The sequence below is a fragment of the Triturus cristatus genome, chromosome 3_2 (genome assembly GCF_964204655.1).
Source record: "Triturus cristatus chromosome 3_2, aTriCri1.1, whole genome shotgun sequence".
Taxonomy (NCBI): domain Eukaryota; kingdom Metazoa; phylum Chordata; class Amphibia; order Caudata; family Salamandridae; genus Triturus; species Triturus cristatus.
Genome location: NC_140584.1, coordinates 1,003,213,249 through 1,003,226,264, shown reverse-complemented (window position 1 = coordinate 1,003,226,264; position 13,016 = coordinate 1,003,213,249). Strand labels below are relative to the sequence as shown.

At 44.6% G+C, this 13,016-nt stretch overlaps 1 protein-coding gene across 1 annotated transcript in view; it reads right to left on the bottom strand.

The window, feature by feature from the left end:
- Nucleotides 1-13,016, bottom strand: part of LOC146858992 (schlafen family member 13-like) — a 259,943-nt gene that overhangs the window by 226,481 nt on the left and 20,446 nt on the right. The gene's annotated exons all lie outside the window — the stretch shown is intronic.

Sequence of the window (13,016 nt, the reverse complement as noted above, 5' to 3'; positions counted from 1 at the left end):
TCACAAATGTTCCCCCGTACTGGTTTGAGGCACTCTCCCGTGTCATAGGCACCGCCGCCTGCTCCCACGCAGTATTAAGGTTGCAGCCTGGGCTCAGCCAACCTGTTTTAACGTCAGCAGTTTCGATGTCCCAGTGGCCAAAGTGTCCGCGCTGCAACCTAGCTCAGCGCGGACATCGTCATCCCCCTACTGCACCGTGATCAGTGAACCATCTACTTCGATCTCCGTGCTCTCTCCAGGCATTTTCTCAGGAGACAGACTCCAATTAACAGCCTATCATACCCCTCCTTTTAGTTTCTGGGCAGTCCTCTGATCAACTTATCCCAGGTTTTTAGCTATGTCCATACCTCCTCATGCCCTTCAAAATAGTGGGTTTTTCCCTGCGTCACCACTCGAAGTTTAGCATGGAACATTACCATATATTGCAGCTCCATTGCCCTAAGTTTCTGCTTTTCTTCCACGAAGGACATCTGCTGGGCCTGCACTTTACGTGTGCAATCTGGGAAAATCGAGATGTTGTGATTCCCAAATGTTAGGGCGCCAACTTCTCTTGCGGTTCTGAGGATACAGTCTCTATTGCGGAAGTTGAAAATGTGTGCAATTATGGCTCACTGTGGCACCCCAGGAGGGGGGCATCTCACTAACGCTGTGTGCATTGGGGACAGTTGCTTGGGTCTCAAGGTATTACATATACAACCCTCCGCAAAGGACTCCGTCGACGCTCCCTTCCCTCTCTACAGGAATCCCAAGAGGCGCAAGATGTTCCATCGCGACCTGCCTTCGGCATCCTCTGCCCTATCTTCTAGTGTTTTTGTTATGGCTGTTAGCTTCATGACTTGGTCCTCTAAGGTGCTAACCTTCTGAGTGATATCGTCAATCCTCTGTTCTGCACCGTGACTTTCTCGGACATCTTACGGAGGTCCTCACAAAGGAGGTCCATCTCTATGTGTTCCTTGTATTGCTGCTATGATCTCCACACTCGACGGCTCTGAGGCACTCTCCATTGCCTGTGTGTGTTGTGTGACACTCTGCTCGGGACGCGGGGCTGTGAGTATTGGGTTATGGTATTGCTTTGGTTCCCTGCATTTGCTTTGTCTTTTCCCATTGTAGTTCAGCCGTATCGGTGCCCCTCACGCCTTCCTCAATGCGGTCTCCAACGGTTGCAGGCAGGCTTTCTCTGCTCCCACCTTCAATGCTGGCTGAACTTCCCACCAGTATCATTCAGTAGTCCGTAGGTTCCTCAGGGCTGCTGCACATAGCCCGGTTGCAGACCACATGGGCCGGAGCCACCCCAGTTCTACTGCTAATCCTCGTAGACCCGTCAGCCCATCCTTTGTCCCCTTCAGATGTGGTTCTAAGACTCTTGCATGCTTAAGACCATCAGCCTCTCTTTTTCTTGCATGTTTTATATCTTCACTAAAACTTCTGCTGCTTCCGAGTGCACCGTATTTCCTCCCTATTGCTTTGGAGAGTCTCTCGATAAAACTCTTCCACGTTTGTCTGACGCTGACCTAAACTCACTGAAGCAGCTTAAAACAACTGCTCTGTTCTGTTATTTTCCAGAAGGCCGTTAACAATACCGGAAGTATATGTCCTACTGAGGCTTGCATGCAGAAGACGTAACAGTGTGCTGAACTACTCTCAGAGTACGTCTGAAAATACAATAGAACACTGGACCACAGACAACCATTTGAAAATGTGTCAATGTTCCAAGATAAAAAAAATTGGAAATATTCACGTAGGATGGAACCAAACAACTGTGACTTCAAGGCAAGGTAACTCATAAGGAAATAAAAGATTCCCTTTGCCATGACCTTATTACCTTGATTCCAAGAGACTGTTCCTGTGTGATCCTCTGCCGGCCTACAACTAGACCCAGTCACTACGGACATATGTGAGGTAAAATGGCCACAATGTAAACCAAGGTGATGTATGGAAGTGCTGCACTGCAAGAAAACACTGCAGCGCATTACAGTACAGCAATGCAGGACAATTTTGCACATGGAAGTGCTGGAATAAATAACGGGCGGCACTGCAGCGCTAAAATAACCAAGATGGAGAGCTGTACAGTCTGGTCTTGGGGCTGTGTGGACAGTCTTAGAGCGTATGCTTCCGGTCCAGGCACATCATGGGCTCAACCCTCCCTCATCAGAGCATAATGAGAGCAGCAAGACAAAATGCACCATAAATTATTCAATTATTCACTCAGAAGAGAGGGGGTGCAGTAAAAAAGCAGGCTGGACTTAGGGCAACTGGGAGGAGAGCGCTAGAGAGAGAAAGGTGACAAGGAGGATGAATGTGGCAAGGGAAGAGGCGTGAGTGGTGGAGAGAGAGAGTGAGAGTGGGAGGGAGAGAGTGAGAGTGGGAGGGAGAGAGAGAGTGTGGCAGGGAGAGTGAGGGAGGGAGGAGAGAGAGAGTGGGAGGGAGTGAGTGAGAGAGAGAGAGAGAGAGAGTGGAAGGGAGAGAGAGAGAGAGAGAGAGAGAGAGAGAGAGAGAGAGAGAGAGAGAGAGAGAGAGAGAGAGAGAGAGAGAGAGAGAGAGAGAGAGAGAGAGAGAGAGAGAGAGAGAGAGAGAGAGAGTGAGTGAGTGAGTGAGTGAGTGAGTGAGTGAGTGAGTGAGTGAGTGAGTGAGTGAGTGAGTGAGTGAGTGAGTGAGAGAGAGAGAGAGAGAGAGAGAGAGTGCTGAGGTGAACAGAAATGGGCACGGACTGCAATATGTGTGAGGGGTAAGGAAAAACGAGAACGGAAAAGGTGAGTTTGGAAAGACAGAGCAAGGAAAGAGGCGGCATGTGGAGAAGGGGAGGGTTGTGAGAGGATAAAGGAAATCGTGGAGATACCGTTTTAAATCAGTCAGGGGCTGAAATCAGAAGCCCTTAAACACTACGCAGAAAACGAGCGTTGGGCTCGTCCTCTGCTTTCAGCATCAGGGGCTGTGTTTTAAAATAAAAAAAAATCTTTTTAGAAGAAACTGTTATTAATAAGATCCAACATGGCAGCATCGCCACAAAAGACTGTAACAAAGGTACGAAATGTGACTTGACTAATTGTCACCGCTAACTGCGTACGATTGAACATTTTTAGGTCTCGCCTTTTGGAGGTACTGGCTTTGCCAATGCAATGAGTCGACTCAAAAAGCAAAAAAAAAAAAAAAGGCGCGATGAAGCAACTGTTTTCTTCCTTATTTTTTAATACACTAACCCAAGATGGCAGATGCCACTTAAGTCAGAAAAAAAAAAGTGTTCTTGTACAAAAGAACATAAACAAAACAAGACGTGCGGCCGAGTGGTGCGCGCGAGGGTCAAAAGCAGACATGGCAGGAGCCACAAGACGTGCGGCCGAGTGGTGCTAATGAACCATGAAAGACAGATAGCGGCTGCGCGTGTGCACACTCGCGTGAACGCAAGCGCTAAGCCAGCCAGTAGCACTTTGAAAACTCACCTACTAAAAGTCTCGCCAGACCAGCGCATGCGCTGGGTCAGGCGAGACCTGAAAAGAACTATAGATGGACAGAATGCAGAACAATGTCATACATTCACCCCAGTCCAGAGATCTGGGCCTAAATCCATCGTTTTTTTGCTCACCATGCCATTCCAGTTTGGACCCAGCCATATGCAAATCAGTCTTGACCCTGTGCCCAATGGGAACAGTCAAGCCTGAACTGCCAGGCCAAGTCCTCCCTGGACTGGAAACAAGCATCCAAGGACCGGTTTCGGGGATTCACTCCTCTTCAGCCAGGATAGCTTGATTCCAGTGGCATGGAGAGCACGGGGCTCACGTCTGAGCATACCCGTCCCACTCGGGGTGACAAATGCAAAAAGAACTATTGATGGACAGAATGCAGAACAATGTCATACATTCACCCCAGTACAGAGATCTGGGCCTAAATCCATCGTTTTTTTGCTCATCATGCCATTCCAGTTTGGACCCAGCCATATGCAAATCAGTCTTGACCCTGTGCCCAATGGGAACAGTCCAGCCCGAACTGCCAGGCCAGGTCCTCCCTGGACTGGAACCAAGCATCCTAGGACCGGTTTCGGGGTGTCACCCCTCTTCAGCCAGGATAGCTTGATTCCAGTGGCATGGAGAGCACGGGACTCATGTCTGAGCATACCCGTCCCACTCGGGGTGACAAATACAAAAAGAACTATTGATGGACAGAATGCAGAACAATGTCATACATTCACCCCAGTACAAGAATGAGGCCTTCTTGAGTCATTGAAACTTCATCTCCTACATTTTTTAACTTCAAATACTCACTGTTGTTAGTGAAAAGTCAGGAGTGCTGGTTCCATGATTGATGAGCAAAAATGTCTTTTAACCTTAACATGTCACTATCTTGGCTTGTGGCAATGACAATTTGTGCTAAAAATATGGAAGCTGGTGTGCTCGATTTCACAGTATAATTGATGCAGGCCTACACTGTCTTAGATAAGGTACGAGGTCATTGTAATGGCACTCTTGAAAAATAATCAGTAGGATTCTGATCTTTCCCTGGACAATGAAGAACTGTATAGTTGTATTCTTGTAACCTCAAACCCAATGTTCAGTTCTAGAGGCATTTTGGCTTTTGGATTGCCAAATATCATCAATAGTGCTTGATGGACACTCCCTAATGTGAAAGGCTTTCCGTACAATATATTCACAAGCCCAGACATCTACCACACTTTCTTTCTCTGGTTATAAGTAAGCACGTTCTGTTTGTGATAGGCTTTTACTGGCGTATGCCACAATATGTTTCTGGGCATTTGGCTGTCTGATGTGCTGTGCAAGGACTGCGCCTAACTCGACAGGGCTAACATCAACTACATCCTCTGTATGTAGTTTGGGATCAAAGCAGGCCATTTCAGTGGCACTCTCAATGGCTTGCTTGATTTTTCGGAAACTCTTCTCACATTCACGTGACCAATGAAAAGACACGTTCTTTTTCGTAGTTCTCGTTACGGTGCATTGACAGTAACTGGCAATTCCAAGAAATGATCGCAACATAGAAATGTATTATGGTGGATTTGCAGTAGACAACTGCAAAATTTTAAACTTTTCTTGTGGAATTCACATTTGTCAGCATTCAGAGTTAAGCCTGAATCGATCATCAAACGACATACTTGCATGAAAGCTTTTTCATGTACTTGCTGTGTGGGTCTGAAAACCAATACGTCATCAGTATAGCTAAATGCATTTACCACAGGCTGTGTGATACGTCGAATGATGCCTTGTAAAGGTTCTGCAGCAGAGGATACACCAAAATATAGCGAAACAGACCAATATGCGCAAAAAAGGTTGGACTGCACCTGGATTTTTCTTTAAGTTGCAATTTGTGATATCCTTTATATAAGTTGAGTTGAGAGAAGAACTTTGCACAATTCAATTGAGTAATAATATCAGCATTGCATGGACCGGGGTGTCTCTCTCGCTCAATTGCCTTGTTGGCCTGATGCATGTCAATGCATATGTGTATAGCTCCTTCACAGTCTCTTTTAGGCACTACTACAATGGAAGAAACCCATGGTGTCGGACCAGTATAGCGTTCAAGGATGTCATGTTTAAGTAACAAATCAGGGGCGAGATGTACGACCATTTTTTTATGCACAAACAGGTTTGCGAACCCGTTTGCACATGCAAAAACAGCATGGGGAATGTACAAAACCTATTTTGCGACTCGCAAAATAGGGTTTTGCGACTCGCTATTAGGAAGGGGCGTTCCCTTCCTAATAGCGAGTGCAACCCTTTGTAAGAATGTTTTGCGTCCGCAATTTCGGGTGCAAAACACTCGCAAAAGGGACGCGGTCCCCAGGGGACTCCTTCCCCTTCGCAAATGAAGGGGAAAATATTTTTTAAGGGCAGGCAGTGGTCCCCAGGACCACTGCATGCCCTTAAAAATGAAACGAAAACGTTTACAAATTTTTTTTTAATGCATCCCATTTTCCTATAAGGAAAACGGGCTGCATTAATAAACTGCTATATTTAAAAGCAGTCCCAGACATGGTGGTCTACAGAGCCCAGCAGGCCACCATACCTGGGAGGGCCTGCCATTCCCAATGGGGTCGCAAATTGCGAGAGGCTCATTAATATTCATGAGCCTCTCAACGTGCAACCCCATTGGGAATCGCTAACAGTGTGAGATACACTGTTGTACATTGGAAATAGCGCCTCACAAATTGCGAGTCGCAAAAAACTCGCAATTTGCAAGGCGCTATTTCTACAGTCGTACATCTGCCCTAGGTTCCTTTTCAACAGCACCTTGCAAGTGAAATGCAATTCGTCTATGTCTTGGAGCAACAGGACGAACATCCTCATTTATGTGTAACCTTATATTCATCGTTTGGAATTAACTTACAATTTCAAGATGCGTATTCATATTGTAGTTCACTGATTATCAATACCAAATTAGCAGCAGTATTAAAACTCAGTAACCAGGTACTTGAAGCTGTTCCTTGAAGTACATGAATAGGTATTTGTACCACATTTTTCTTGTATTTCATAGAAGCTACAAAGGAAACTAGTCTATTTAAGGGTCTGTGTAGCAGCCCATGTGTATACTTTTGTTTAGTTTGTAATTTATGGTAATGGAGGCAGTTCTTGATACTTCTTTTCCAACATGATATTCATCGATGCACCACTGTCAATTATGAAAGATATTGAACACCCATTTATTCTTAGAGTGATCTTCGGACAACGTTTGAATGTTTTAGGTGATTTTTGGTGTTGATTTCTTTTCACTTTGGATTTTTCCTCACATTCGACTGGTCCCAGATGTGCATACCTTTTTGAAGTAAACATCGACATTGCACAATTGTCATTGCCACTTCCACTGGAAAATGATACTGATGAACTCTTTATCGATGATTCAGACGACGATCAACTTCGTTTGGTGTCGATTTGCCTCAGTTGGTGTGACCGCTTAGCCTTGTGGGAGCGCAACGAACATCGCTGAGGTAGCGTTTGGTCGGACATTTTGTCTTCAAGTTTTGATGCACTTACTTTTCTCGTCACCTTGCAAGTCGTCACAAAATGGTTTGCTTTACCACAGCCGATGCACATCTGTCCAATGGCGGGACATTTATCTTCATGTGGAAATGACAGTCCACATCTGTAACACACTTTCTTGTTCTGTGGAGACATCGCCTTGGCCTTGTACTTACGCTTACTTTTCATGCTTATGACAGACGCACTTTGGGTGCCTCTGGCCCCCATGTTAGTCACATGACGATCGGAATACTCTTCAGCGCGAGCAGATTTGAGAACATGTTCCAAGCTCAGAGTTTACTTCAGCATTCATCGTTGAAATTAATCTGACAGACATCCATCTATTACTCTAAGGTGGGTAGCTTCGTTAAACTCATTGAATTTACAGTGCTTCACCAGAACATCCAGTCTCCCAACAAACTAATCAATGGTTTCCCCCAGTCTCTGCCGCTCTTGACTGAATATTTATCTTTCATAACCCACATTTGGCACTGGATTACATTTGTCATTCAAGGCTGTTTTGATTTGAACGTACGTCACTTCACCTACTTGTGGAATATTTTTCATGGCTTCTTTCACTCCTTCACTAGCCATGTTTCTCAGATACTTTATAATCTTTTTATCATTTTTTCATCTATTGCATCTATGAAATCTTCAAAAGTCACTATCCATGCAGTCCATTTATTGTCAATATTGTGTTTTTGGCAGTATCAAATGCAGATGGCAGGTTTAAGACCGCATCAACTGTATATACATTGGTGGAGAGTAGTGGTCTCGTAGATGCTTCAAGTGGAACGGGATCAAGCAGAGTCTCTCTAGAGCCTTGTGACGTGCTGGCTTCGCAGACAACCCTAACGAATATCGGAGCTTAAATCTCACCCTTGCTCGCCACCGGGGCTCTTTGCTTGATGGTGGTTTAGGAAGTTATTCTGAGCCCCTGCCTGGCAGCCTTGGTGGTATGCCGCTTCGTACAGGGGCAACTCCCCTAGCACAACCCCTGACCCTCTTTCTGTGGCCGTTCCACAGCACATTGTCGCATGAGGAGTCGTTAGTGGTTGCTGTAAGTAAATAAATCTTTGTACACTACGATGTCCATGAAAGCAGATAGCTTTATGATATTTGGTCAGCTAAATGCTGAAATGTTTCTTCACAAACACCTGGTTAGTATCTGTTTCATAGCACATTAATTTCAGTTTGACTTGTGCCCTGCTGTCGAAATTTGGTTGCATCTGCCTTTGGCGTTTTTACTACATATAGCGTGTGGCATCAATTTGCATAATGGCGCAATACCTTTTAATTTGCGGCCTTTTCAATCAGTTCCTGTTCACAACATGTAGACTTTCAATGTCGCTTTCTTTATTTTCAAGTGTTTTATCCAGGCTGGCGTTGTGCTGAGTCTCTACCGGTGCCAGCGTTGCTTCTGCACTACGACTGCGGCACACATGGTACACACGAGCAGTTTGTTGGACCATGGCAAAATCTCTGGTAGAGTGCTTTCAGTGTACGGGCTTCGTATCCCCTATCTTGTCGCCAGTTGTAGCGTCTTGCTAGCCGAAGTACTCGCAAATAACCACACCCCACACAGGAGTAGTTGTACACGTCTTTATTCTTCTGAGTGCAAGTCAGATATCAACATTCTAAGCCTGCCTTCAACTCATCCTTCCAACGTTTACATCACAGGCCTACGGTGTACAGTGGGAACCAAAGGAGTTCCAGCGTTCTTTTATTGCAAGATACTGCATGTGAAGGGATCTGGATCAAAACCCTGGCATAAAACTCTGTTAAACTCAAAGGTAGCATTGAGAATGGCAAATGTTAAGACTGTGTGCCAAGATTGACGGAGTCCAAAACATTGTTGACTGTACATCACAGAATCCATTTTCTAAGCTCTCTGTCTGGACAGCTTACAAAATGGACTCGGTCTGGAGAGGTCATGGGAAAGGCATTTGGATTGAAATGAAAGGCAGAAACTTTTGTCACAAAACTTTCTGGTGTGACATTAAGAACTTCGGGTCAAATACAGAGGGTGTCATCTGGCTCTTTGAGAGTGGACTGCTGGGCCACAGATTAGCTTTTCCCAAACAACCAGAGCAGGTTTAAGAGGTGTCTTGTTTGTGGGAATCAAAGGCTCAGCAACTGTAGAGGAGAGTCATAAGACCTCCATCAAATTGCTAGATTTATCCTCCACAGAGTCAGTTCCATACCTTCTGCTGCTTTTCGTACCACCATGGCTAACAAAGAGACTCCTTCTGAAGAAGGGTCAGAAGAAACCTCCTTTCTCAAGAAGTAGCTTGCATTTTGAAAATCCAGATATAAGCTAGTATCAGTTTTACAAGAAAGGAAGAGGTTATCAGCCTCCAAGTCATCTTCTTCTACATCAATAGTCTTCATTTGGCCTGGCAAAGGAATCGGAGCATATCCGACCACAAACGAGTAGCAATGTGTTTTGCAGAAGGGTGCCAGGGTGAAAAGCAGATACAAAAAGAGTGAGAGATATATAAATCAGTTGGGAACAAAGATGATAGTGCAATTTTAGAGAAAGTCTGCGCAGAAAAGTCCACATTGCAGTGTCATCAGTGGGTCGGTCGGGAGGCCTCGGAAATCTGCATAACCAGCAGAGGCAGGTTCAGGAGAGAAGTTAAAGCTGGAAGTGCCACTGAAATAGGAGGGAATTCCAATAATTTTTAAATCATGTGGGCTGATTGTGTCTGGGGATGGAATTCCATAATTTGGGAGATTTACCTTAGAAGTCTTGTTTCATAGCTTCCTACGGATCTCCAATATTAATATGTTTGTGCTTCAATTAATTTAGAGTTCCAATATGAACGGCGTTATGAACTATGCAAGTCAGTTTAAAAACCCTCCTGGCTTCTATGAGTAGCAGACCCAAAGAGTTCTTCCATCTGGGCAAATCTCTGGTCCAAACTAAGATGCTGTACCAAGCGGTTGTCATCAAAACACGACTTAACCTTGTCTTTTGACACTGGGATAAGCTGAGCCACCTTCAAAAGCTTTAACAACAGCCCTGAAGTTAGCTCTGAAGGTGACAGCTGAGTCGACATAGTAAGCAGTGCAGACTTATCAGCGAAGGGTCTGGAAACTTCTTGGAACCAGAAACAGCAGGGTCACAGAGGGGGAAGGGCTGGAGATCTGAGCAGCTGAAGTCACAAAACTGCAGGAACAAGTCCTCATTGCACTGTCATCAGTGAGTCGGTTGGGAGTTCTCGGAAATCTGCATCATCAGCACAGGCAGGTTCAGGAGACTGATTGTGGTGTCTCAGAATGGAATGGAGTTCCCTCAGAAGTCTTGTTTCAGAAGTCTTGTTTCATAGCTTCCCATGGATCTCCAATATTGATATGTTTGTGCTTCGATTAATTTAGAGATTCCTTTCGACGACGAATGCTGAGCGAGCAGCTTTGAGAACTTGTTCTAAGCTCAGAGTTGCCTTCAGCATTCTGCTGGAGTCACCAAACTGAAGGAACAAAATTAAGTTTCGTGAATGGCCTATGGGGCACTGAAGCCTTCCTGAACAATTCCAGAATGGCCAACTAGAAGGTATCAACCTGTGCAGGGTCAGCCAATGAAAACGGAAATTTCAGCTTCAAAATTTCCTATGCTGAGATCTTTACTGATGAGGGAGGAAGTATTTGGCAATTGGGAATGTTGTTATAACTATGAACATTCCTGCTAGTGGGACTATTTCCCTGGAAAAAAAGTACTCCTTCCTTATAGCTTTTCGTGTTGTTTTGCTGGAGACTCTTGTGAGTAATCTGTCATTGCAGCTTTAAATTATCATAAAAAAGCCTAGAGGGCTAATATGTGCCTGCAGCTGAGCTACATGTGCAACATGCAAGTGTCCAATTTAAAATCAATGCACAATAGTTCAGTGATATAAACATGTTTGTTAAGAGATCTTTGAGTAACCAGACAAAACCACAACCCCCACATGCCAAGGAAACTTTTGTTGACCACTGTTATGATTCGCAATGTACCCCAATATAGGCCTGGGTGGTCTCCTAACCTTTTACCTACATTTACCCTGCCATTGTACTACATGATCTTTTACCTAGTTGGGTGCTGCATTAATGTTGTGTGGTTTTCCCTGAAAACCAGCCTAATTTATTATGCATGAGGATTCTCAGAATCACAGCAGGATTATTATCTTCTGCATTTTAACTGTGTATAAGGTTCAGCACGACCGTCATCCTCGGCCGACATGGCACAGCAAGGTAGAACCCCTGACGGTACCTTTTGGGTATATAAGAACCACATCTTTGCTGGGGCAGGCAGAGGAGAAAGACTTCCATGCTGACATGAGACACTGAGGTTCCTGCATGCAGATACTCCGTGGGGTGTCCATCTCGAGAACAAGACAGGGTCCTTTGTTGTCTCACATCAGGTAATGGGATTGGCTCTATCCTAGGGGGATTCTTGGCTATACACCTACATACATGCTAGGTACATTTAGGTACATCTAGTTAGGGTGAGCGTCGTAGGAGTACACATTATTACTGTCATGTCTATACCTGCATATATCTATTGTTTTAGCACTATGGTAGAATTCTACCATCTATTTATTCTATTGGTGCTTATAACAGTTTACATCTGTTTCTGTCTTTTTGTTGTTGCAGGAAACGTATTTTACACTAGAATTATGCTGGTTCAATAAAGGCTTATTGAAAACGTCCCCATTGTTTATTATGTGTACCTCCCTGAGATGAAGTGAGCACGAATGACTGAGCGAAAAATACTGTACTGTTTCCACGTTCCCTGAGGGGACAGGGTTGTCATGTTCGATAGTTGCCAGAAACTATTCACTCCTTGGTAAGAGGGGCACATAGTGGCACTGTGCGCTAGCTGGTATCCAGGCGAACATATCTGGGGGGTGTGTCTGTAATCAGTCTGGACACCAATCCCACAGTTTATGTTGTCTAAACGTGCAGATCCTATATAGATTTATGGGAACTACACAACATGGCACCGCCAACTTGGTTTGGTTCTTATGTAATGGTCAAATCTGAGTTTTTCAGTCGTGCTTTTCTCAGAGATCCCTACTCACATCTACCCAGAGTTGTCTGGAGTGGGAAGGGAAACATTTGCTGCAGCTGAGTAGGCATATCCTATGTATTGGTTGTAGGTTTACTCAAGCTTGAAGGATTATAGTACCCTATTGTGCATAAACCTTATCTCATTTTCCTTGAAACTCTTTCAACAATGTCTGTCGAGGAGAACGCTGTGCCAGCATTACATGTGAATGCAGCGGGCGATGGGGAGCAGGAAGGTGCTATAAACATTTCAGAAAATGTCAGGTACACACTTACTTTAAAACTAGCAGACTATGGAGTCCCAACATTAGGTGGGACTATAGCATTCGTGAATGAGGTACACAAGTTATTCAGGACAGAGGTATTCTATTCATGGATCAAATTCCCACCTGCAGACACACGCACAAAAACATTTCATTCCTACACTCCGGATGAAACACCAGAAAAATACTGTCCGTACGAGGACATTGAAGTTCCACTCAGTTACCAGGAGCATATAAACTGGTATAAAGGCGCCCTTCCACACAACACAGAAAAAGTGAAACTCGGTCTGCTCGGCAGAGACGGAGTAACTTGGCCGGTCCTAGCGGCTTACACACCGCATCCAAATGTTGACACATTGTTAATTCATATTGTCTAGTTTTACACTACAGGCATTTGAACACATGTACAAAGACATTTTCAGTACAGAATGCACACAGTGTCGCATTAATGAATAACATTGTGCGGAAGAAATACAAAACAACACTAGACGTCTCAAATGGATCCTTTTGTCAAAATATAGCCAAATATAGCACATGAGAGCAAATATTTGACAGCAATGTCAGCCCTAGGCTCTCAGCATCGATTCTGTCAACTGCCCCAGGGGTATAAGAATAGCCCGGGGTTGTTCTCAGCAAGAGTATCAGAGTTACTTCAAAATTTTGATGAGGAGGCATTGTCCTATGTAGAGGATATTTATCTGATAGACGATTAACCATTGGAACATTTGGCAAGGGTGAACAACAT